General features: G+C 39.0%; 1 long non-coding RNA gene across 1 annotated transcript in view; it reads right to left on the bottom strand.

Annotated features, from left to right (window-relative positions):
• Window positions 1-1,276: 1,276 nt before the first annotated feature.
• The window catches only part of LOC126349173 (uncharacterized), a 143,220-nt gene continuing 117,461 nt past the window's right edge, over window positions 1,277-27,035 (bottom strand). Inside the window, exon 8 of the long non-coding RNA XR_007565181.1 lies at window positions 1,277-1,572. This is a non-coding gene — a long non-coding RNA (uncharacterized LOC126349173). The remainder of the gene's footprint in view (window positions 1,573-27,035) is intronic.

Genomic DNA, 27,035 nt, shown 5'->3' with positions numbered 1-27,035 from the left:
AAGGCAACTGTGTATACCCACAACGAGCAGTTAGAGATGCATGGTTCAAATGGCTCTGAGCACTACGGGACTTAACATCTCAGGTCATCAGTCTCCTAGAACTTAGAACTACTTAAACCTGACTAACCTAAGGACATCACACACATCCATGCCAGAGGCAGGATTCGAACCTGCGACCGTAGCCGTCACGCGGTTCCAGACTGAAGCGCGTAGAACCGCTCGGCCACCAAAGGCCGGCAGAGGTGCATGTGCCTATCAATGTGATGCAGTCCGAATCGAGACAAGCGTATTTCAAAGAGTGCTTGATTTACTGTGTTTACTGCGAATGTGTCATAATGTGTATTAACCAAATGTGTAGTAACCACATGCACCACTGCCTATAGCATCTTCTTCCACGTAGCAGACAGATGGCAATGAAACAACAGACTAGCCTACGTCACACCAGGCACTGGATTCGGATATACCATTACACGAATTTTTCTTCCAGTTTTTACCAATACTAACCCCTGAAGGACTAAGTGACATGTTGTTTAAATACATCTTTATTTTGCAGTTGAAAGCTCCTCTGAAAATGCCATTCAGTATATTGGCAATTTGATCCACTTCACTGCTGACTACTCTCTCTTCTTGTCTTGAGGTTGGTCACTGCAGCAGTTCTTCGCACACCTAATATACTGTCGTCAATAAACCGTTATACGCGAATGAGCGTACAGCCAACCAGCCAGAAATCCTATGGCACCATGTCAGGACGGTAGGAGGTTGTGGCACCACTTTTAATTCCAGGCGAGCACTCTTTGTTTTGGCCAAGCTTCTAGCATTATCTGAACGGTTGAGGAACCTAGGGAGCACCAAAGCGTCTAAAAACTTTACATTTATCGTCGAAAGTATATGATTCGAAATTTTTACAGATTTTGGAATAAAGCCATAACATGGTGAACTTCAGACAGAATAAGCTTAAGGTAGGATAAAAGCTAATATGGTATCAGGTGCAATACATTTCGAGTGTGCTTTTGTGGGTTACAAGTATGTGCACTGTATTTGACAACTCAGAATGTACTGCACCTAACAACATAATAAATTTTATGCTGTCCTAAGACGGTTATTTTTGTCGTCTGCCAAAGGTAGGGATGTAAAAGTAAAGGTTCAATAATATAGCTTAAGTAGTAAATGTAATCTCATCTCTTATCTTTACGAAAGCTTTGCAGCAGACATTAAAGAAGAAATATTTTTCATTCAACTTTATTGAGTTAGTGACAAAACATACATATTTCTCACACTTGCATTCTACATGAGTGTCTCGCGATGATACAGATTTCATTTGTGAATTGTTTCTTACTTTTCAACGCGTTTTCAGTGGTTTTCAGCTTCTTGCTATCTCAACACGGCTGGCCGTGATGCAATGACTGAGATCTAAACTGTGAACCATGGAACCACATTACATAGATCTGCTCTCTCCCACGCAGAATGACAGCAAATTACCGTGACTCGATGTATTTTGAGCTATTCTCAGATTAGTGAAGGAATTCGATCACTGCCCGGTGGTGTCATTGTTGATCCTTCATGGTGGATAATCTGAAACAAGAAACAAAAATTACTTATGGTTGAGGACGTAAAAGGCCAGTGCTTTTATTTACAAAATAGCGTTTCCTTTGGGCTTCGCATGACTCAGGCCCTGTGTACAGCGCATTTCTTTCTGACCAATATCTGAACATATTTACCAGTATCTGAACATAGTTACGAATAATTCCAGCAGTACTCCACTTAGGTTATTACACAGCTACATTACAGATCTTCAGGTCCGCCTTGCAGTACCTTTACAAGGAAAAGAAATCATATTGATAATTGCTTTGAACAACGCAGTGATCCTCTGGGAATTACAGGTGCAATCTAGTTTCTTCACGTGCGCCGTAAAATTACCAGAGGTATAAATATCGTTAACACCCGTATTAACTGCAGTACCTACCTCCGGATCTTGAGTTACAGCGCAACCACACAACCACCATTCATATGTGTCACTCAGTTCTTAAATGATGAGACGTTTCTAATTGCATACATTCTGCGGAAGTACATGATACCGTGCTGCAGTCTCTGTCTCTTTTCGCTTCTTACATAGGGGAAATATGCATCTTTCATGCTGTTTCTAAAAACATTTCCATCTTTAGCTAACATCACCTATGGCCTTCACCATTACATCTGTTAGATCCATTTTCGTTAATACTTAACATGTTCTCATGGAGGCAGTTGGTAGAACGCTGATTACATTGTTCCAAGGAACAAAATGGATGATTATGAGGAAAGTAGGAAACAGTTTATATATAAAGGCTCTAACGGCTGTAAATGCAAATACTTTCATACGAGGTATGTGGTACCTTAAAATGTACACACATCAGTGTGCTGGTCTTTTTTTTGTGTTGAACAGTCTTCCCACAAACACATTACAAGCCGTATGAGCCGATGTTTTCCGCATGGCCATACCATTTTCGCAAGGTTAACTATGTCTGACAGTATAGACCAACCATTCATGCGTCCACACTTCATCACCTGACATGCAGCCCAGGAGAAAACAAACATTAATAATTTTCTGTTGCCTGATGTGCCTGAAGGTACTGTCCAACCTAAAACATAAGATTTGTAATACCTATACTTATTATTCTGCAAACGACGTAAATACTGATGTAATTTTGTTCAGTACGCCATCCTCAGTCACCAATACAAATATCTGCACTTATACCCATTGCATCCAGTATAAGGTATGGTTAAACGTAACTTTGTGTCAACGTCGATGTCATTAAGAGTTGGACCACTACCTCAATTTTTGAAAAAGAATCGTCAAGGCCTTACCAAAAGAGCTATACCATGCCATGCAATTATTCGGCTAACGTGATTTGAGGGAGGCATTGGATCGCAGCCAGACGGTTAATTTACTCCTCTCCTCCTGACTCCTGGTTCAGAGCAGAGCATTATAACCACACTATAGTTTGCCTGGTAAAAAGCGGGTCTAAATACACACAGTGTGTCAAAAAAATGTGAAGTACCCAAAAGAAGTGGAGGAACCGAGATGGAGATTATCGAGTTGAGTAGATATGCGATATTACTTCTGTCAGTACAAAATCGAATCATATTTACAAAGAACTTGGCTGTATTAGTCGACTTATAAGTATCATGTTGCACCCTATGGCCTGGATGTAGGCGCTGATTGGATTGGGAAGAGCGTTTCAAAGCTTTTGCGTCTGATGCAAGTTGGCCCGGAACTGTTGTACTTGGTCCTTGATATCATAGATACTACCACTGCGACGTAGCTGATGTCAGAGTTGGTCTCACACTCGTTCTATTGGAGGCAAATCAGGAGATATTCCTCACCGCAGAACGAACTCCACATGAAGCAGTTTATAGAGAAACGAATTGCATGTGGACGAGCACTGTTCTGTTGGAAAATGGAACCACGGTACTGTCGCAAGAGCTGTGACACATAAGGATGCATGATGTTCGTCGTGTGTCGTTGTGCTGTCAGAGTTCCCTCAATAGCTATCAGCCTTACCCGAAGGGCCACATCACGACGCCAGGGGTAACAATACTGTGACTCTCCAAAAAATTATAAGATTGGGTTCTCTTTCCACATCACAGCCACACTCGCCAACGATGGTCATCCCGGGTACACTAGAGCCGTGATTCATCGCTGAACACAATGCGATGCCTTTCATCAACCGTCCCTGCTTTCTGGTCACGGAAGCGGACCAAACGCAACCATTAATGTTGAGGTGTTAACACCAGCCTACACATGGGATGGCTACACGCTAGTCTGGCTGCTGTTTGTCTCTGGAAAATGGTACGAGATGAAACAGGATGTAGCAGAGAGTCCCTTACTTGTTCTTAGATGGCAGACGCAGATGTGAAGGGATTACGATTTGCTACGTACACTATGTAATCGAAAGTATCCGGAGACCCCAAAAATCATACGTTTTTCATATTAGATGCATTGTGGTGCTAACTACTGCCAGGTACTCCATATCAGCGACCTCAGTAGTCATTAGACATCGTGAGAGATCAGAATGGAGCGCTACGCGGAACTCACGGACTTCGAACGTGTCTGTGTCATACACACTCCTAATCATCCCTAGGTCCACTGTTTCCGATGTGGTAGTGAAGTGGAAACGTGAAAGGACACGGACAGCACGAAAGAGTACAGGCCGACCTCGTCTGTTGACTGACAGAGACCACCGACAGTTGAAGAGGGTCGTAATGTGTAATAGCCAGACATCTATCCAGACCATCACACAGGAATTCCAGACTGCATCAGGATCCACTGCAAGTACTATGACAGTTAGGCGGGAGGTGCTGCTCATGAGCCACACATCATGCCGGTAAATGCCAAACGACGCCTCGCTTGGTGTAAGGAGCGTAAACATTGGACGATTGAACAATGGAAAAACGTTGTCTGGAATGACGAATCATGGTACACAATGTGGCGATCCGATAGCAGGATGTGGGTATGGCGAATGCCCGGTGAACGTCATCTGCCAGTGTGTGTAGTGCCAGCAGTAAAATTCGGAGGCGGTAGCGTTATGGCGTGGTCGTTTTTTTCATGGAGGTAGCTTGCACCCCTTGTTGTTTTGCGTGGCACTATCACATCACTGGCCTACACTGATGTTTTAAGCACCTTCTTGCTTCCCGCTGTTGAAGAGCAATTCGAGGATGGTGACTGCATCTTTCAACACGATCGAGCACCTGTTCATAATGCGCGGCCTGTGGCGGAGTGGTTACTTCTATGCCACGCCTCAAAGACCGACATCGATACCTCTCATGAGTGCAGCACTCCGTGAAGAATCGGCTGCCATTCCCCAAGAAACCTTCCAGCACCTGATTGAACGCCTGCGCGAGTGGAAGCTATCATCAAGGTTAAGACAGTGTACGACTATTTGGTAATAGTTATGTCGTATTTACACCACGTTTTGGTATCTGCTGCTAATATTTTACGGCAGCTGATTAACACACTCCTCCTTTGCTCTTTATCTGTGAATCTCCGAAACTGTCTGGTTAGTCTCGACATGACGCGCAGTAAGAAACTACGCTAACTACAGCAAAATACTGTGGAAAGAGGTTTTCACAAGTCACTTACTCATTTTCCTATTTAACAGCATTTTGCATTTTATAACTCTCATTAATTAATTTTTCCGAGAGTATAAGTAATCCTGTTTCAAATCCATAAAAAAAGCAACGCACAAGACGTATCTCGAGTGCATCACAGCTGGCCATTACTCCGACTAGCAGATTCGAAAAAGATATTTTTCCTGGCCATCCGTGCGCATTTTAGAAATTGGGCAGTTACACTGTCCTCCATTCAAGCATCTTTGGTTTGAATTACGCGTCGGTTTCAACGGTCAAGCGTAAGTTTCTTTGCGCATCAGTTCTGGATAGTTTCTATGTTACTGTCCTGTGACCATGATAGGCAGTGTAATGGACAAGCACGAGAGCAGGATAAACACGCAAACTTCCTCCCTGAACGACAGCTTCTCCAAACGTTATTGTCTCTAAGCGGGATGATGCAGTACTGGAATGCTTAATTCAAAATTCCGTGAACCCGGCGTGGCTTCCTCTCGCGCCATATCGCAATTAATTTTTCATATTTTCTAACTTACCATCTTGAGTGCTACAGGTGTCGTAACTTGTCAGTAAAACCGTTCTCGTTTGGAGGGCTGTTGCGCCTGTTCTATCTCTACGGTATCATTTTGCGTTTTTCAACATTTACTCTTTCGTCTTCTTAATAGTTAATTAAGGGTAGTTCAGAGCAGAAATGATTTTGATGTCCTACTTTATAGACAGTCTCGTAAACTCTGCCAATGTGCATGGTTTCAGAAAAGAGACGGCGAACTCTCAAATATTGTGTAACTGTCACCCATTAAACTGCACGTATGTACAATCTATGCGATGGCTTAAATTAATTCAGTGAAGCAGACGATGGAGGTATGTTCTGTGATTAGAGCACAGCTACGGATTTATGTCTGTGTTTTTTATAGGGTACTAAGCATGCAGCTCAGTGTGGATATGAAAAATGTGAAAGAAGTGACCCTGAAAAAAGTGAAAGAAGTTGCTCTGTAAGAAAATGATTTTGTAGTTCTCAAAAGTAAAATTAATAGTAACATTAGGGGCCATGCTATCTTTCGCTGCTTACGTGTATGGCTGAACAGCACAGCAAAATTAGTGGCTATAGAGGCGTACATGATACTCTACAACTATGGTCTGATGTTGTTACTCATTTTTATTCCCAGGGTATTATTTTCTGTTTAAATTATTTCTTCTTTAACATAACAAAGTTTGATGAACTTATGATCGATAGAAATACCATTAGAACGTTTCATGTAAACTTGCGTTAGCTTTTTAGAAACAGATTACAGACTATTTTTGTAAGCCTATGTGAATGTAGTCTAGTAGACAGTATAAATGCAGCTGCAGTGAAATTTATTCAGCATAGCTCTTTCGTGGTGGCTGTATATAGAACAAGAGTGCATTAATTTATTGTAAGGATAGGAATAGCTTCCTTTAATGACGGAAAACGACTACATAAAAATCGTGCTGTGAATATTAGTCGAACACTGAGCTGAATTATATTCTCCAACAAACTTAGCAAGGCGCTGAGCGAGCATATACCGGAAACAAAGTGCATTGAGACAGAGAATTCATCTACTGAAGGACATGGAATTATAATTTGAAAGTGTGGAATTTATGCACCGCATAATATATTTGGGAGACTTCAGCTAACTCCTAAGAAAAATAAAATGTCGCAAAAGTTGAAAATTACAAATATTAGAATTGCTACTATGTATATTTTATTTTCCCAAGTTCTAGAAGCATCAGATTACATACTTAACAGTTTTCCTGCTTAGAGAGACCAGACGAATAACTCACAGGGCGTTATGGAAGTAGATTGCTAACGTACTCACAGGAAGACGGGATCATTTAGAAAAGCGATCTAAATTTTCTTCTGTAATTAACGGTAGTACGATCAAACAATAAACAAAATGTGTGAGAGTGTATACTTCAGAGAAGGAAATAAAATGCTCACTGATTTCTTCCGTTCATCAGAAAAGAAATAATAGACATATACTAATTGTGCACTAGTTCAGTGTTCCATTTCGTCGAAGAGACAAATCTGAAAAAGGAAAATTGTCGGTTTAGTCCTAATTCAGTTGCTCTGATAGGTTGAATGTATTTCTAGTATACATGACTTGTTTTTGGGATAAAGTCGAGTCAGCAGTAAATACTCTGAAGATAGTATGTTTCTGTATATGATGGACCTCAACCACCAACATTAACGAATTCCCATAGGTACTACTCCAGACGTGACGTCGTACAGCTGAGACCCACACCGACGGGAAGTCTCGCTTTCTTTAATGTCTTTGGTCTGTGTATACAGCAGCTGCGCGAAGAAACCTCGTCGGTTTCTCTGTAAGATTTGCGACCAGCTTCTAGAGCAAAACTGGAAAGAACAGAAATTAATGTTAATTTTAAAGTTACAAATTCAAGAGCAACAGACATGGAAGTGTTGAGGTAGTTGGTAATAAACAATACATTATTCTGCATGAATTTTTGGACTTCATCTACGAAAGTTGGAGCAAGTAAGAAAAAATATTAAACACTCCTGCGAAGTTCACGTATGTTCAGAGAGATATATGTGAGAACACGGAAACAACATACTACTAGTATCCACGAGAAGCTTTATGGACACCTAGCATAAAAGAGGACTTCAGTAACACGGTTCTGCAGTGTTTCTCATCATGTTCTACTTTTAGCGCTATGAATTTCTGACGCAGAGGTCCACAATTTGATTCTCCGTGACCTTCAAAGATTTCCTAGTGAATGTATCCAGTTGTATTTTTTAATTATTTTTGGAACAGTGCACCCTCTGCCTTATGAGAGCTAATGGTGCGTTGTTTGGATACATAAACAGAGACGTTTAACGTGTGACCGGTGGAAGTGGCGTCTTTCGTAACTCTTGCAACAACCAGAGGTCCAAACCACTTTAAAAAAAATTATTAATAGATCATCTTCATAGGAATCACCTACAGTGAGAGCAGTCACAGAAATAAGTCTACTGCAAATACAATCTATACGGAATTCATCGACATAACGCACTCATATGTTTAGTCATTGTTGCATCGCATTTGTCCTTAAAAGGATTTGATCGCTAGAAACATTTCCTAGCTTGTACGTAGCATTGTACTACAAAAATTAATAGGCGGCTAATTTCATTAGTGCAAGGTCCTTTTCAAGGCAAAGTATACGGTTTTTACAGCCATCCTAAAATCCCGTCGACTAATCTTTCCTTAATTTCCGAAGGGACAGAACCACTAAAAATTACTATAAATGTTCCAAATTTATATGAAAGTATCCAGTTGTATTTTTTAAATTATGTTGTAAAATAAACATAAAATAACCACTTGTGATATGACGTCTTCTTGAGGTAAAGAATGAGTTTGAAAGGCATTACTCAACTTACGGGGCGCATTTCACCACAACACGTGTCGTTTGTGAAAACTCGGGTCCACTTCTTCGTTTACTTCTCGTATTTATTTTTGTGCTTGCACTCACAGTGGCATATAAAGTAAAAAGATTTAAGAAGAAAATACTGTTTCACGTTACCTCTTACGAGGGAGTGATAATATCACTTCATTCTGGTGAATGCTCTGCTAGAATTAAAAAAAAAAGTCCTGTCTGCGTTTGATAAGAGTGAAGAACCCTCATTACAGATAAAAATAAGAAAACCGTTCACATCTAAGAGCTCTTATCTGGAACAGGAGTCAATATCATTTAGTACACTAGGTTAAGATGGGAATTACATAGTTTGGTTCCTGAAAGTTGTAATCTATATAAAAACGTGATTCAAAAAGAATTTTTTTTATGTTTGAAATGATGACACATATCTCCAGACACCCTTTAGTTTCATGAAAAATTATTTCCTAACTATTAGTCATTAGTGTAAAAGAGACACATCAAGCTGCCAAAGTCTTGCGTTCAGGAAGATATAACAGTCATCACTCCACAAACAATTCTTAGCTTTGTTCTTGAATAAAGCAAATAGAGAGCAAATATAGCATGGGGCATTTCTTCCGATAATTGATGAAAAGCGCTGAACTTTCTTAACACAAGGGACACGGGTTTAGTGTGACAGACATACAACCTTAAAGTATCGCACTGGCATTTTCGCTTTATAATCCGGGGGGTGACAGTGCATACAGGTTGAGAATGAATCTCACAAGCACTACTGTTAAAGATCTACTTAATTCCATGCAGTTTATAATTGTTATTTTAACTGTTTCAGGAGATTATCCCTGCAGTATTGATTTAAGTGTCAGGAAGTCGTTTCTCAAAGTATTTGTATGGAGTGTAGCCATGTATGGAAGTGAAACGTGGACTATAAATAGCTTAGGCAATAAGAGAATAGAAGCTTTCGAAAGATGGTGCTACGGAAGAATGCTGAAGATTAGATGGGTTAATCACATAACTAATGAGGAGGTAATGAGTAGAATTGGGGAGAAGAAGAGCTTGTGGCACAACTTGACCAGAAGAAGGGATCGGTTGGTAGGACATGTTGTGAGACATCTAGGGATCACCAATTTAGCATTGTAGGGCAGCGTGGAGGGTAAAAATCGTAGAGGGAGACCAAGAGATGAATACACTAAACAGATTCAGAAGGATGTAGGTTGCAGTAAGTACTGGGAGATGGAGCAGCTTGCACAAGATAGAGTAGCATGGATAGCTGCATCAAACCAGTCTCAGGACTGAAGACAACAACAACAACAATCCCTGCAATGCGACTGAATATTAAAACAGGCTGTAAGACATAAGACATCAGTGACGATTATGGAGATCAGTTACTCGTAACTTCATGTCTTGCAAATATCACAACTCACTTTCACTCGTGCTCAGGATTAATTTCCTTCTAATACAAGCTATTGCTAAAATTATTTTCTTTGATTTCTGCAGACTAAAAACTACGTATATTATCGCAACAGGGACAATAACAAGGACTGTTCCTTTTATGAAACTTCTTGAACATCCTTGCAATATTCAGTAAGACTAAACTCTGTAATCTGTAAGTAGATTTTGAAATTATTAGCGATATCAATCACCTTACGTTTTCGCATGTTACTTGCAAAGCAAAACGGGCAATTTTTGTTGATACCAACAAGTCTTTGAAATGTAAGCTACGAGTTAAATTTTTTTCTGGATGTGGAGGACAATAAAATCTCATTTTAGACTGGTGGCGCTAGGAAGATGGCGACCATTTATGTAAACAGTTATTAATATAAGACACGTGTGGTTTGTGAAATAAAGGTACAACTGCATACAAATACAGAAAACCCTCATGATGTTGGCTGACTTCCCGTTCAATATTATTATACGAGTTTATTTTGCTTTTGAACTGCTGCAGACGTGATCCAGAAAACTTTGACGAAACAGCGTAACAATATAACAGAGAACTTGCAGAATATACACATCCCAAAATTTTTGAAAAGTGAAACAAAAACCGTGTGTTTGTGCTGTCGTCTCTGCTGTACGTAGAGACACAACCCTCCGCGATTACACACCTACGTACTTACATCCTTTCAAAGTGTATCTATATCCAGCCACGTTATACACTTACTGACTATTACAAAAAAGCAAAGGAAATCTGAAATGTATCCATTTACTATGAATCTGGGTGAGGTCTATGACTGTCTTATGAATTTTATAGACAATGCAAGTTGGTGCTTTAGTCACGTTTAATACCAGTATTTAGTCTACACGACTCTGTCCAGCAGAGAGCTGTTACCATCAGGAACACATGTGTCAGCGGTACACTTTCTTCTATGACTTCATACGCAACATGTAGGGCCTCCTATATCTTTGCTGCTGTATGTGTCAGTCATATTAGGTGGTGAATTTATGCCGACACAACTGCGGTAGATTAATTACGTTTGTCGCCTACTAACTTTTTTCACTGTCCAAACATCCGCTGCTGCGTTTACCTAATACATAAAATTTGGAACGATGAGTTATCTAGCTTCCAACAAAATTTGGAAATATTCGTTTGACATGAAATCTCTCGAAATAATGTCAAGTTCTAATGCAGTAGATTTTCACACACTTAAGCAATAGAAATATCGTTCGCTTTTCTAGCTAGCCGCATCCGACGCCCTGTTCGACTGAGCTTAGGATAGTTTACATAAATGATTTTCCATTGTATAAGTCGTACTTAAAAAATCCTGAATGTCACACCAATACCTTAATTTTTTGTTCACAAATTTCCATTTACTACTGTGCTCTTCGTTGTAATTAGCTTTCGCGGCAATTATTATCTCCTCTTTCCTTATATCGTTAACAGAAAATTCAAATTTCTTACTTTCGATGCAATTTACTGATTTTTGCAGGTAAACTTTACTTTCCTCTTTTCGTCTTTCACTTTTCTGCAACCTCTTTTATGCTCCAATTCTTCTTACCCTTTTTATTGCATTCTGTAGTATTTTAATTGCTCTCAGTTTGGAGCTTTTAAGAAATAGACAGATTTTGCAAATTTCAAATTCGAACGTTTTATCCTTGCCTTTCTAACATACTCTTTCCTTTCTTTGAATATTCTGTATATATTTGTAGGTTATGTAATTGAAATGAAAACTTTACTGAGTCATTTGTACCTATTCCTGATTTTTAAAAGTAGTATTCGCTTATCCAAAAAGAATTATTAAAAAACTAATCAAAGCGAATTTTTTTATTATTGCTTTTCTGTAAGGGGCATTGTCCAATAAATTGCCTCATTCTCTTACGTCCAATAGCATTCTAATCTTAAAGCATACGGAATTTCCATATCATGTAGGATTTTTTCTTACATCTTATAAAAAAAAGTAGAATGGACAATGGAGACAAATAATTTCTTGTGTCTAGATAGGGACTTCAATGTAGAATGAGAAAAAGAAATGTTTCGAAATACCTGCTGAGAACCATGGAGCTGCGCCATACACAATAATAGAATAGCCAGAAAAACGTGAGTGCAGTGGCCTAGGTGCAATATATGCTTCAGTTTACCGTCAGCTATTTTATAGCGGCACATTTGTATTTCTTTCATTACTCCTTTTAGTCTTTTTTTATCTGATCAAAAATCGTTCTTCGCTTTCACTTCAGTTTACTAATCTCTGCATATCTAACCTCCCATATACTTCAGTATTCCGTTAGATATTCATATTTATTTAGTACAAATATAAGGTATTACATAATTATCCTGAAACAGGAGTGCATGTTCATGTCTCTTTCTTTCTTGTAACCAAATGTCATCATCAGTTATCCACCGCACTGCAGTCTGCGAAAGAAACCGTCATCGCGTTGTTATTATTGTTAAACATGTCCATCCGGAAAGTAAAGCGATTCACGGAAATGAAGGTCGTTGTGATAGCGTAAAGCGTTGCCTCAGTAAGTATTAAAAGAACAGATAAGTATTCGATTGAGTTCTATAGTCTAAGATCTCGCCTATGTATGAAATGTTCTGGTATTTTGACTTTTCACCTATATATATATATGTCTGACCTATACTTTTGCTTTGGATACCCTGACTCATTTTCTGCTTATGTCATTTCCATAAAAAACCAGCGGATTTCGTATTCAGTTACATGAATGCCCAATCGATGAAGCAAAATGTCACAGCAGCAACGACTTACTTTTTTTGTTGCGGTAGGTCATATATCCGGAGAACTATATACGTTGTAGATCATACGGATTTCTTCGACTTACGGATCATTTCACCGAGTCACTATTGGCAGAGCTATAGTATATTCAAATGTGATCGTGTCAGTTCTGCTCAGGAAGTTGACTGGGTGGATATGAAATCATACACTTTACTCTATGTCTTCCACAAGTCAGTCAACGTACTAAACATATAATGTCAGTACTGTAAGAGCATATCATGTCAACTGCTTACTTCTTCAGACATTAAGTGCTCTCAAATGATCACTATGACGATCCTTGGTTAAAGTAGCCTAGAAATTATTTCGTTCATTTCAGAGTGAATTTTATTACACTTTATTAATTTGTAAGTGAAAATTTATTCCCATTTCTTTTTAATTTCGTCACAGCGTCCTTATTACGGAAGGCTTTACTTTTATACTGTTTTGTATGGCGTTCGTTGACCATCCAAACAGAAAATACATCGATTTCAAGATGTGACTTCACCCGTCTAGTCGTTGCATTTACTTCTATATGTTTATTATTCAGTATTTTGATAAATAATTTTCTAGCTAATTTTCTAGGTGTGCGCACTGAGGATTCTTGTGACGTGTGAGGTATTATCTTTTGGAAACTACACTTTAACGCAGTATGCTGGGTGGTCCCGGGCAGCGGAAAAAATGTGTTCCACTTTTCATGTTATCGACGGCTCTTCCACGGTCCTATACTTTTTACTATCAGATGCAGCATAAATGCAAAATTAAGTTGCATTGCTTACTGACTATTCATCGGAAGAAACTCCTGAAATCAAGCAATCGAGTCAATGAAACGAACAACGTAGGAAGCCATTGTTGTTTAGTTCTGACATAACCAGCTCTTATTTAAAACCATTGTGTAATTATATTTCTAATTCGCTTGTTGCTTTGTGCATACGTCTCCCTTCCAGAAAATTATTGGTTTTCCTCTGAATCAAGAATTTTCCGAATTAACCTTTTTTTGCTTTTGTTTTGCTACACTTCATAGTGTTAATGTAGTTGCTGACGTCGACTGTAAATAGTTTAAAAGCATGAGGGCTGATAATGTCGTATGACTGTACTAGTCCTTTCACGGTAGAGACACAAGTATCCTCCAGTAGAATAAATGAAATGTTTTTTTTTTGGTAACATCTTTAAAAGCAAATGCCAGCTACATGAAAACATCCTGCTAACCTTTGTACTAACTTTATTGTGAAGAGAGAAATAAATTAAGAAATATAGTGGTATTTCTCATAATCCATAGATGATTAAAAACATATATTTAAAATTGCCGACCGTGCAAGCATATTTTTTGTTAGAATAATCTAATTTGATGGGTGAACTATCTTCCAACATATAACAACAAAATAGTCTTACGTGATTATTTATGAACTGTTATTGTTGGTTATGAACAAATTTTTAAAAACTAAATAAATAACTAAAAAAACAGAAATAAATCGGTAAATATTAATAACAGATCTCCGTATCATCTGATGATGCCCCGTCGCAGCAGGAAATGAAACCGCAGGCAGTAAACTGTGTTCAAGACTACTGGCTAAGACTCATAAAACCAGCACTGAATTTTTAAAGCAAAATGGTGAACGTGCATTCTTCCACTGTGTGACGAGAGAGACAGATAACGTAAGTAGAATACTTTTCATACTTTCACCCTTCTAATAAAAATTGAATATATTTTCTTATTCCGTTTTGAAATGATAGCCTGCACTTTTAAAATTACAAACATTACTGATGAGAAGTAAGGTTTTTGCAAATGAAGAAAACTGTTCCATGGTACCTAGGAAGAAATACTGTTAAAATTATATGTGTTGCAATGGAGAAAATCTTGTCAGTACTGTATTTAATAGTCTATGTATTACATTATTAATTTACTTCACTCCAATAATCAGTAAGTGGGATGAAATTAAGAATAACTGCCATCAGAAACCAGGTACGCCATAAAACCTTTTGAAATAGAAGCTGTTGGCAACAAACACAAATTTCAGTTTTCAAGATAGGGAAAATTGTTACGGAATTCAAGAAATTCAGTTCATCTGAAAATACCACGTGTACCATAGCAGAAGACGTTGCTCTGTTTGAGGGCACCAGATGGCTCACAAGTGACACAATATGGCTTTACGGTCCACACGTTATGCAACCATTTTTAAAAATATACCGCGTTTTAATCTCCTTAAAACCCTATAGCTGAGGAAGTGACAATATCCTTCAAATAACTCTGTCACCTTACACAGTATTTAATTATGAAAAAGTGGTGTTCATAAACGCTGCACGAAACGCAGCCTCATATCTCGCAACAACAAAAACAGCAGAAAATACTGGAAACTGTTTATGGCGGTTTCTCGTGCGCATTCCGGTGATCCTAATATCACTCGCTAGACTGAAACGCCGACCAAAAGACATGTGTTCCTAAGTACACCATAATCAAGGTACTTCACTTTGCTCTGCTGGAAAAGGTCAGATAATTAATAAGCAACGCATATTGAACGCTGTCCTTGAAAAGAGGCATGCGTTTAGACAGTGTCCTAAAGAAACATCGCTACGGAGCAATTTAGTAAATTCCTAATATTTTTTACTACTAACGGCGTGCGTGGATGGTTTTGATGTTAAGAGGCCTACAAAAGTACGGGTCAGTGACTTCAGTATCTAATAAGTACGTTATGTTACGTGTAAAGCGGCCCTATCCTGAGCTTTCTTCACAACGCACGAATAAAGAAAAATTGCTTTCAACAGTGTATTAATGTATTAGTAAATATTTATTCCTGACTTGTGTTTAAGAACATTATACTTCACAACATTTAAACATACACAGGTTTTTATTGTACATCGTCTTTATCAACAGCGGAAGGCAACAACGAAATCATTAACTGTTTTCATTATTTAAAGAAATATTGTCAGCGATCAGTGCTCTTTTACTTTTATTCATAGCATTTACCCGATATGTAATGCCAGTTTTCAATTTATTTAAAATCTACGAAGACTTTAGAATTACCTTAAGGGATGACATAAATTGTTATTATTTCAACTAAATGACAACCCACGTACTGTAGTTTTTCCGTCATGGGTTGAATTGCGCTATTCACATAAAAGTACGGTGTTCTTGGATGGAAGAATAAAAATTCTTTCGCGAAAGAAAGCTACGAAATATGTCCCTCAGTGGGTGTAAGTAATTCTTTACAGTGCTTTGTAATATGCCTAAAAATATATATGTGGATTTTTTGAAGCTATCCACTATTATGGAAAGGTAAGAAATACGTGTAAAAATAATGGAAGAGTTTGCAAAGAGTAACTCGTCGTAGATATGGACCTGACAGGAAGAGGATATTACAAACTGCAGGGAAGTACAGCAGGGAATAAATATCTGACACGTACTTCTTACTAGGTGAGCGAAGAAGGAAACCATAAGAGAAATTGTCAAATACATCACACTTACGTGGAAGACATTTAACTGCTGCTTGCGTTCGAATTACGAAATGCATTGTGGGAGAACAGAGGGCCGTGTGGAAGTGAGTTAGTCCGGAAGGTGTTCCTCCATTGCAGTCATGAAATGCGTTTTTTGTTTTTTTTACCAAGAAAAGAGCATTTACATGCGTTATGTAACTGGCAAGTGACATTAACGCCACCAGTACATTAGCAGACTATGGACGTCACAAGAATCTGAATAAGCAACAATTTATTAATGTGCTGTCATAACAGTGAGGTCATGGTTCCTGTGAGAATCCAATCCTATCACACAACGAAATGCTTTTCTGACGATTCGCCAGATTGTTTTTGAACGTTCTGTAGCTTTCTCAGCACCACAACAATATGAAAAACGTAGTGTGAAGAAATATCTAAATTAGACTCCTACTCGTGATTTTTCGTTTATGTTAACACGATGTTAACTGCCATTTCTAGTTTCAGACTTTGACGACAATCATACGGCTAATTTCAAACTTAGCGCGAAACCACACCAAGCGGGAGTTGTTTGTATGAAGGAGCATGACAGCGAGATTCTCAGCATCCATGGATTAATAAATGTCAAACAGAGTCTACATTCACAATGAAAACAATAACACTTGAAAAAGTCAATAATAATCATTTTAAAAGAAAAAAATTACAGAGGCGATACAAAATAAATTTGTACCAAATGAAGCAGGAATGTCAAACTTTAGACAGTCTTTGTTTACCGATCAGAACAAGTCTGCCAAAGCATCACAACTTTTCTCCCTAAAAAGGCTACTTAACACTTTTAGTGCTCCCTTCAAAAATAAAGGTCCTTATATTTTGGGAAAGAATGGGTTGTCCTCCTCTCAAAAAACAGAGTGCATTCTATGTCTGATGCTTCGACACATACAAGTGCATTTTATGCTGGCAAGACCTCTCGCAGTTGCACCGGCCGTACAGTGCATTGCTGTTGTAACGTGTCATAAAATATGCACTTAAATTGTAGTGGACAGTAACTAACTTTGTGTATAGCCGTAACAACAGTGCGTCGTTTACAATGCTGTAGAGACATACTGAAAAGCCGTTTTCGTAGTTCTAGTAAAATGTGTAAATTAAATTATTTTTCGAGGGGCAGAAAGCATTGGCCTTCACACCAGGCATGCGATTTAAATCATTATTGTCGACATACGAGAATCATGAACGGCGATAACTGCTGTTACAGATATAAAGTAAAAACGAGAAAACTCGATATCTACCGACGCCATTATCTGTTGTTAATTTCAGCGTCTGGTGAACGTCTGTATCTTTCACAGCGCTTAGATCTTTTTCGCAAGATTTGGAAATAACACCAGAATACAATTTCCGGGATCTGAAAACTAGGGTAAGCTCAAGTACTTTTTAATTTAATCTGAACTCATTTTAATAAAATAGCTGTAGTGTGAACTGCTATAGCAATTAGTTTTCCACTGAATCTCATCAGATATAAAGAAAAAAAAGACTGTTATCCACGTACGGAATTTGTTTATTAATGCTTTATTCAATCTTCGGCGTGTGTTTCGATAACAACACGCTAATAAGATATGATTTTGATACTGGAAAACTTGTTCTACTCTACGTTGACTGACTGTTGAGAATACAGCGATTAAAGACAAGAAATGTCATTTCTTAATGTGGTCAATAAATGCATATGTGGCTCTGAAAGTCACCTGAGCCGATCTGCAACCACACGTCGATACCAAGGGATGTTTTAGAGTTCTCACTGCGAAAAGACAAAGGAAATACTTCTGATAATTCGACAAAGAATTCAGAGAAAACTGCCATAAAGGAAATTCGTTTAGATCCAAAGAAATTCAATTTCCCTTCCTGGAGTACTTTTGTGGTCGACCAATGTTATTGCAACATTCCTTTTAATTTCCTGAACGCGACGCGGCTATAAGAAAATATCGACTCACACAGAGGCATAAGGGCTTTTATTTGATCTCACGCTTGTATAATGTCTACTGGAGCGTGGCCGCTCTGTATTTTATGGCCCTTGGTGGCTGTTCTTTTGATATCGAGAACTTATTATGTGCCTCTGACAATAAGTGTAAATGAAATGGATATTGGTCCGTTCGGCGTCTTTGGTCTTGAAAGACCTCTAGTTAAAGCGTAAAATTTGTCTCCTCTTTTGTGACATCATATATACTAGAAAAACATTGACGAAAAACAAGCCACCTATCAAACATCTTTAGCAGAGAAGCAATTTGCAAAAAAATTCTCATCTCTGGAGAGCAGTAAAAGAATGTAACATCTAAGTTTTTATTTTAAATTTGTTCGCAATAAACACAGGACTATAATACGAAACAAGGAGAGATCTAATTTTTGGAATAATAAATTAATCTTTCTAATGCATACGTTTTATTACTCTAGCTGTTCTCTTAAATAGCTACACGGTACATTTGTACCTGTATAAAACGACTTTTAACTGTTATTTACTCGTTTATACCCCAGAGACTCCGTAATTTTATTTAAAAAGTCAAATTCGAGTGTTTCACCCTTAACAACTATCGAAACATTGGCTAAAAATACTTAATTATTTTTGACAATACGTTCCAGCATCAATGTAGTAGAGTATTGCACCAGTAACATTGAAAAACCAATAAAAGCGTTGCTAAGATTAATGAAGCCACTATAATAAGTAAATGTTTTAATGGACCGACTTGGTGCGCTGGTCTTCGCTGTAGGTGACTGCCTCAACCAGAGAGCTGTAGAATTTCAGCGTGTAGTGATGGTTGGCTTTAAGGAGTCTCTAATATGTCGACTGTATTGAATGATACAAAATAACTGAGAAGAGAACGCATTCCTGAATCTGTGTTATCTGGATCTTGCGCTTCCGCCATTTTTGGTATCAGGTAGGATCTACCGCTTACTAGTTCACGCTTGGTAAATGTTCTCAGTAGATTAGATAAAACGTTGTATGGGGGGAATTCTTAGACGGAAGAAATTCGTGTTATATGGTAAATATTTTCATGTTACATATTTTCGCTCCATTTTATTTCATTAATGAAACTATGTAACTTCACAAGAAATACACAAGTACCAGAATACTTACAACCTCAGAATCTAAGAACCTTATGAATAACGCTGTTTTCATACATATAGCTGAATGTGTAAACTGAAGAGAGGTATAGAAAGAGAGAGAGAAGTGTGGAAGGTGAGCATGAAGTTACATTATAAAATAATGTGCTTTTGCAGTGATTTAGGTGACCATAATGGTGGGTCTATGAAGCAAGGAGGACAAGAATTCAAGGCCTTGTTGGCATTTAGGTTATTAAGAGGGAGCACAAGATGCGACGTGGTAACGATAGAGACCGACACTCATCGAATCAAGGGAACCAAGGAGAGCTTAAATCATGGACACCTGATCGGAACTCTATTCTCCTCAAATGCGAGTCCAGTGCGCTTATTACTACACCATTACACTCTGTGGCACATTTGTGCAAGCATAAGAATGTTCTGCACAAAAATAAAGCGAGTGAATTCCCGTTTTAGTGATGTCTAGAGCAGGTATTCTTCGCCAATGTTCCAAAAGAACTCATTAACATATTTCTTTCTTCTGCAAACAATGACGCCTGCCAACGCCATATAGCAGATTGTACTTTGAGACTTCCTTAACATAGTCTTTTATCAATACTGTCGTCTTGTGAATAATGCTACCGAAGACGTCTACGTACAGCTCATAAAATTTTCTAAAACAGCGCAACAGAACACAGGGAATAGGAACCAGTGATGGTAACGAAACGCTCTGCTGACCGATTCTCAAATATTGTTCATCCGCCTCGAACCCTCACAAACTTTGATTAGTGGCGGTGGCAGAAAGGACTGGATGAAGAGATGCCCGCTCAGGCTTCGTTTACACAGGGCGAGACCGTCGGGGAAATGATGGACAAACTACAGTGGGAAGCGCTGGACGACTAGAAGAATGCCACTGTGCATTACGGACGGACTTACTCCCAGAATTTAGACAGTTCATGTTCTAATACGAGACAAGAAACATACTGTTTTTTACAACTTACTAGCGCGTAATGACGCATGAAACTAGAGAAAGTCAGATGTTTACAGAGGGTGCAGACAATAAATACTTCTCGCCATGTGCAATCCGCGAGTAGAACAGAATGGGGGCAACACTATTCTAATACACAATATACTCCCAATCACCACAACCACCACCACCACCGTCACCACACCCATGCCAGTAGCTGTCTAAGTACATATGTAGAGATACAAACAGACACTGATTCAGAGCGATAAAATATTCCGTCCTTCCTGACGCAGTAAAATCTCGCGGAAACAGAAACTACGTACTTAGCTGTTTTATTCCGCGGAAACGTATCAAATATTGCTACTGCTAGACCAGTAAAAGATTAACAATAGTGTTGCAAAGTTAAGGAAGAACTCAGGAAGTACAGTTTACAGTTCACTGCACTGTTTCCGCAGTAACAGTTATTTTTATGCATATGAAGTGAAATGCCGTCCGCTTGGATCCGTAGGCGTACTGAACCGTTGGCTTGACGTCCTCAAGATCGCTCTTAGGAAATTTGTTTCAAGTTAAAAATTATGTCCCTACAAAACCTACAATACTATCATATAAGCTTCAGAAGCACATTTGCCATTATCACCAATAATTTCTATAAGGATTTCCATAGTTTATTTGAAATAGATTTTCCACAAAATTTGATGCTACTTGTCATTTTTTATTCTGGTTGTGAAATATCTCGTCACGCTTCGTAAATATTGACACTTTTATGATCGTCGCGGCAATTTTCTCATGGTGCAAGATGGGATTTTTCTATTCTGTAAAGGGTCATTAATTTATGTTCTCGAAATGCATTGATATTACAGAAAATTTATGATGCTAGTATTTCCAGACAAAAACGTGCTTGAATTCTAGTAGCTGAATATAAGAACGAAGCAAAGTAGAACCGCTACGGATTGAGAAACAAACCATCCAGGAATTAGTTTAACATCAGTGGATGAGATCTGTGATATTCGGGGAAAAATAAATAAAAATTTTAGTACGAAAGTAATTTGTTGATGGTACGACGCAACCGAAAATTTGTGTGTTATTGCTTGTTGTATGGAATACTTACATTTTTTGTTTTCCTCTTAAGTATGATTTAACTTAAAGCTGAAGCGATTAGGTCAATAACGAATAGTTACAAGAGATTGATGCGGATTGTTCGTTAAATATTATTCATATTTCGGATGTGCGGTAACGGTTGTTAAACTTTTATCGGTAATAATTAACTGCAAGGAATCATGTAGCTACCTAATCAAGCGATTATTTGCTCATATTGGAACCTAGGAATATTTAAGTAATTTTTAATATCTGAAATTTTAAACAAATGTGCAAAGAAATTGAATTTACATTGGTATGTGAAGCGGCGTTCTATTTATCGTTATTTATTAGAGAGCTGACATTCATGACGCTATTTTTTCCGGTTCATAGTATTTTGTATCAGTAATAGAAAATTACCGCAAATTCTCAGCAGTGTGGACGTCGCTGTGGAAAAGGGCAGAAGCGAGTATGAAAGACAAAGAAATAAAGTAGAAGGGGAAACGGAACTGTTACACGCTGCGACACTAAGAATATTGCAAAACAGGCGAACAGGCGTACCGAAGTCCTCGCAATAGACCGCTTCCAAATATGTGACATAACCTCAACATTTAATCATTCAGGAAATAGTTAGGTGATTAGTACCAGTTAAACAAAGGCAAGTTCGAAAACCAAGTGTGTATCGGAGTTACAGGTGTGCAACTGTACGTATTACCACACATAAGAGCAATGCTTTACCCGTAGACACGAGAACTTAATCTTACTTTTTTTTTGCATGCGCTTAACACTTCGTCTTTCTGTATCTACTGTTCTCTTATTCAAAGTAGTGCTGGTATGTCTTGGATCGCTCCTTTGGTTATGACGACAGCGTTGAATATCTTTTACAATAATTTCCTGGAAAATTTCAGACTTCAGTATTTTACGTTCGTCTAGTTCTGTCACTCAGTCATCCTTCGGTATGGGCGTGTCAGAATCACTAGTTTCCTTTGTGTGAAACTAAGAAATAGAGCATTTTGTCATTGTCTCTCCAGCAACACCGAAATATGAGTGAGAAGAGGGAAAACCCTAACCTAATGTAGTAAGTTAAAGTATACCAACAAGATTGTCACTGGTCCCTCAGGTTTTCTCGGCGTGACCGATTAATGATACCCAGCCGATCAGTAGTTTCCGTCTTAAGCACAATATCAAGACTACCGATCCGATTGTCTTCTTGAGGTTAAGACTGGAACAGAAGAGGAGAAGCTAAGAATTGCTTACGATGGCTCAGTAACCGGTAATATCTATAGACTCACATGGAAACACAATATCCAATCTAAAAGATAAACTGTCTTGTTTTCAATGATACATGTGATCTAGGTCTGCGAAAGCGCCACGTGTGTACTGCATTCCACGCGAATGTGGCATACCTTACATGGGACACGGTATTACAACACACGTGGGGTTCTACAAGGAACATCAGCGACACAACCGACTAAAAGAACTGAGCAAATCAGCTGTGGCCGCGTACGGCCCCGAGAAACACGACGCAGCGCAAACACTGTTTTTTGGACAGTGCAATTAAGAAGTCTACCGAATGAAGCTGTTGGGAAATTTAATGAACATGGACAAAGCATTGAGAGCTCGCAGGTCATTACATCCAGTTGTTGGTCTCGCACCGCTGTTTGTATATGAGTACGACTTTCGACTACCACTGTTCCCTTTTAAGGTCTTTTGTTTTTCAGAGTGCGCACCGAATTTCCGTGAAACAACCATTTCCTCAGAACAGATACGGCGTTCTTCGCCATCGGCAGAATCCACGAGACCAACGATTTGACTACCGAATGGTGCTGAAAACGGAAAGTAGCGTTGAATGCAGAGAAGATGACAGCTGTCTACTTCAGCGAAGTGCGACCATCACTACGATACACATTACAATTGCAAAATAGGAACATAGCATGCAGTCACGCTGTTCAGTACGTGGAATGGGGAAGGGGCTGGTAATTTTGGACCAGCATTAATTGTTCTTCGACAAACATGTGGAAGACCTTAGAACGAAACCATACACAATGGCAAGAAAGCACCCTTCCTGAGCGAAAAATTAAAAGAGTAGTGACCAAAATTATACTATATAAGGCGTAGCACTACGGTAGCACCTAAAATACTACATCGCACTTCCGTTTGGAGCCTAATGGGTAAAATTATAGCCCTGAAACGCAGGTAGACCAGAACAAACGAGGTCGGTAACCGAGAATAGCTGACTTACACCACGACTCTCAAATGGACATTCTGCACATAGCAATAGACAAACGGTAAACAATTCTACACAACAGGATCGACGAAGTCCGTGACTCGGTCAGACAACTGGCAAAAATAGAAATAATAAATCCACGACCCTGACGTAAAAGGGGCAGTCAAATGAAGAAGAGGAAGATGAAACAAAATTAAGTAAACTGCGTATTATCTCTAAACCAATCGGTGTAACTGTTCAATCATTTGTTCCACTGTGAGACAAGACGGTCAGTACTTTCAAGAAAACTATTTGTAGTTGGTTACGGAACTATGATTGTACCCAAGTGTGCATGGCAAGCCATCAGGACTCTATGGAGAATATATAAGCGCTTCCCAGTGAAACTTCTGCAAGCTAGTAGAAACAACCTTGTCAACATGCTTGCTTCACACGGAGAGATGTTCGTCTGAGTACAGTGATGTTTCCGTACGAAACCGTTAACATTTTTCCATGAAGGCGTTGACCGTCCTGTGTCAACAGTGATGGTGATTAGTTTCGAAGTAATAAACAATTTGCTTACTTTTCTCCATTTGTCTCTTTTTTGTTTGATTGTAAGCAGAAGTAGTCAAATGTGTGTGAAATATTATGGGACTTAGCTGCTAAGGTCATCAGTCCCTAAGCTTACACACTACTTAACCTAAATTATCCTAAGGACAAACACACACACCCATGCCCTAGGGAAGACTCGAACCTCCGCCGGGACCAACCGCACAGTCCATGACTGCAGCGCCATAGACCACTCGGCTAGTCCCGCGCGGCCAGAAGTAATAGCTGCAACCGAAGAAGGAGACTGAGTCGATCGCCCAAACATTGTAAACAAAATGAAAACAATAGCTCGTCTGAACAGCCGGAAGCACAACATTGGTTGACATTGTCACTGTACTAAATAGGCATCTTCAGCCTGCCTCTCAGAGCGGAGATTGTGCTTTCGAGTGGCAACTGGGCATTGATGGCAGCTTAAATCGTGATGTTAACGTGTGATTTTGTGGGTCCACAAAGATAGTGTGATTTTGTTTGATTTATAATCTGTAGGTGGACATCCGGCCTAAACACTGAAATAAGTCTCTAAACTATTTTTGAACTGGCTTAATGGATCTGAAACGGAAACAAATTAAGAAAAAAAGTAAAAGGAGGAAATAACTAGAGGCTATGTGGCAAGCCCGTATCGCCGCCTCCGCATCTGTGTCCGCTCTGGTCTTCCATAGCTTCCTAGTTGCCCCGAAGAGAGTAGTTTCCGTCGTCAGCTGGCTCGCGACACAGGGTAGTCGACTACGGCGTTTTGCTCGTCGGTCATCAATTAAGGTCCACTCGGGACGGCGGCAGCAAGATTTATACGCCATCGTAACTTTAGAAGTTAATTATATTCCCCAAAGTCAACAGCTCGAATCGAAATTCAAGAAGTGTCACTCTGTAGCTCGTCTTTCAGAAATGTCGTGCATTTTACAGTCGTTTGAAAACTAACCCTCATTAACAGCAACTTCTTTCGTAAGAAGCAAACAGCATGACTGCCTTACTTGTAGTTTCGTTCGTTACGAAGATATGAACAACAGTACGTCTTTTTAGAGTTCCATACCTCAGTCGGTAAAAGCATAACTTCTATAGGATCACTTTCTTGTCCGTCGGTCCGTCTATTCGCCCGACTGTTAAGGCCACTTTTTCTTAGGAAAAGTGAAAAAATCGGACGGGGTTGATGCCCGGGAAGTTCGGCCACCGAGCTGCAAGTCTTTTCTGTTGACGTCACATTGGACGACGTGCATTTCGATGAAGAAGAAATGATGATCAGGACTACACAACACACAATGTCCGAGCGGAGAAAATCTCCAAACTGGCCAGGAATCAAACCCGAGCTCAGACCTGTTAATCATTCAGCTAAGGCGGATATTTTCTGAAGAACGGGTATAGATCACAAGTTGAAGTATATGTCAGGTGATAAGGTCCACAGTTCCTTGGTAGAATAAAAATTTAAACTCGTAAGTCATTATAATCAAAATACACCTGTGCAGCGATTTCTGTCACATATTTTGAGACTCGAAAATTCATCGATAAAAATATATGCGAGACTGTCCGTTGAATTAGAATCATATAAATTGGCAAGAAGTTAGATTTCACAATACAAGTAAAAGAGAAAAAAACGGCTGCCGTTTGTTGTCCACCTGTCTCCCTCTCCTGTTTTGTTGTTGTGGTCTTCAGTCCTGAGACTGGTTTGATGCAGCTCTCCACGATACTCTATCCTGTGCAAGACTCTTCATCTCCCAGTACCTACTGCAACCTACATCCTTTCGAATTTGCTTAGTGCATTCATCTCTTGGTCTCCATCTACGATTTTTATCCTCCACGCTACCCTCCGAAACTAAATTTGTGATCCCTTGATGCCTCAGAACATGTCCTAACAACCGATCCCTTCTTCTAGTCAAGCTCTACCACAAACTCCCCTTCTCCCTAATCCTATTCAGTACCTCCTCATTCGTTATGTGATCTACCCATCTAATCTTCAGCATTCTTCTGTAGCACCACATTTCAAAAACTTATATTCGCTTCTTGTCCAAGCTATTTATCGTCCATGTTGTACTTCCATACATGGCTACACTCCATACATATACTTTCAGAAACGGCTTCCTGACACTTAAATCTATACCCGATGTTAACAAATTTCTCTTCTTCAGAAGCGCTTTCCTTGCCATTCACAGTCAACATTTTATATCCTCTCTACTTCGACCATCATCAGTTATTTTGCTCCCCAAATAGCAAAACTCCTTTACTGCTTTAAGTATCTCATTTCCTAATCTAATTCCCTCAGCATCACCCGACTTAATTCGACTACATTCCATTATCCTCGTTTTGCTTTTGTTGATGTTCATCTTATATCCTCATTTTAAGATACTGTCCATTCCGTTCAACTGCTCAAGTTCAGCTCCAAGTCCTTTGCTGTCTCTGACAGAATTACAATGTCATCAGCGAACCTTAAAGTTTTTATTTCTTCTCCATGGATTTTAATACCTACTCCGAATTTTTCTTTTGCTTCCTTTACTGCTTGCTCAATTTACAGATTGAATAACATCGGGGAGAGGCTACAACCTTGCCGCACTCCCTTCCCAACCGCTGCTTCCCTTTCATGCTCTTCGACTCTTATAACTGCCATCTGGTTTCTGTACAAATTGTAAATAGCCTTTCGCTCCCTGTATTTTACTCCTGCCACCTCCAGAATTTGAAAGAGAGTATTCCAGTCAACATTGTCAAATGCTTTTTCTAAGTCTACAAATGCTAGAAACGTATATTTGCCATTTCTTAATCTAGCTTCTAAAATAAGTCGTAGGGTCAGTATTGCCTCACGTGTCCCCATATTCCTACGGAATCCAAACTGATCTTCCCCAAGGTCGCCTTCTACCAGTTTTTCCATTCGACTGTAAAGAATTCGCGTTAGTAATTTGCACCCGTGACTTATTAAACTGAAAGTTCGGTAATTTTCACATCTGTCAACGCCTGCTTTCTTTGGGATTGAAATTATTATATTCTTCTTGAAGTCTGAGGGTAT

This window comes from Schistocerca gregaria, chromosome 1 (genome assembly GCF_023897955.1).
Source record: "Schistocerca gregaria isolate iqSchGreg1 chromosome 1, iqSchGreg1.2, whole genome shotgun sequence".
Lineage (NCBI taxonomy): Eukaryota > Metazoa > Arthropoda > Insecta > Orthoptera > Acrididae > Schistocerca > Schistocerca gregaria.
The sequence above is the reverse complement of the archived record's forward strand: the minus strand, read 5'-3'. Positions and strand labels throughout refer to the sequence as shown.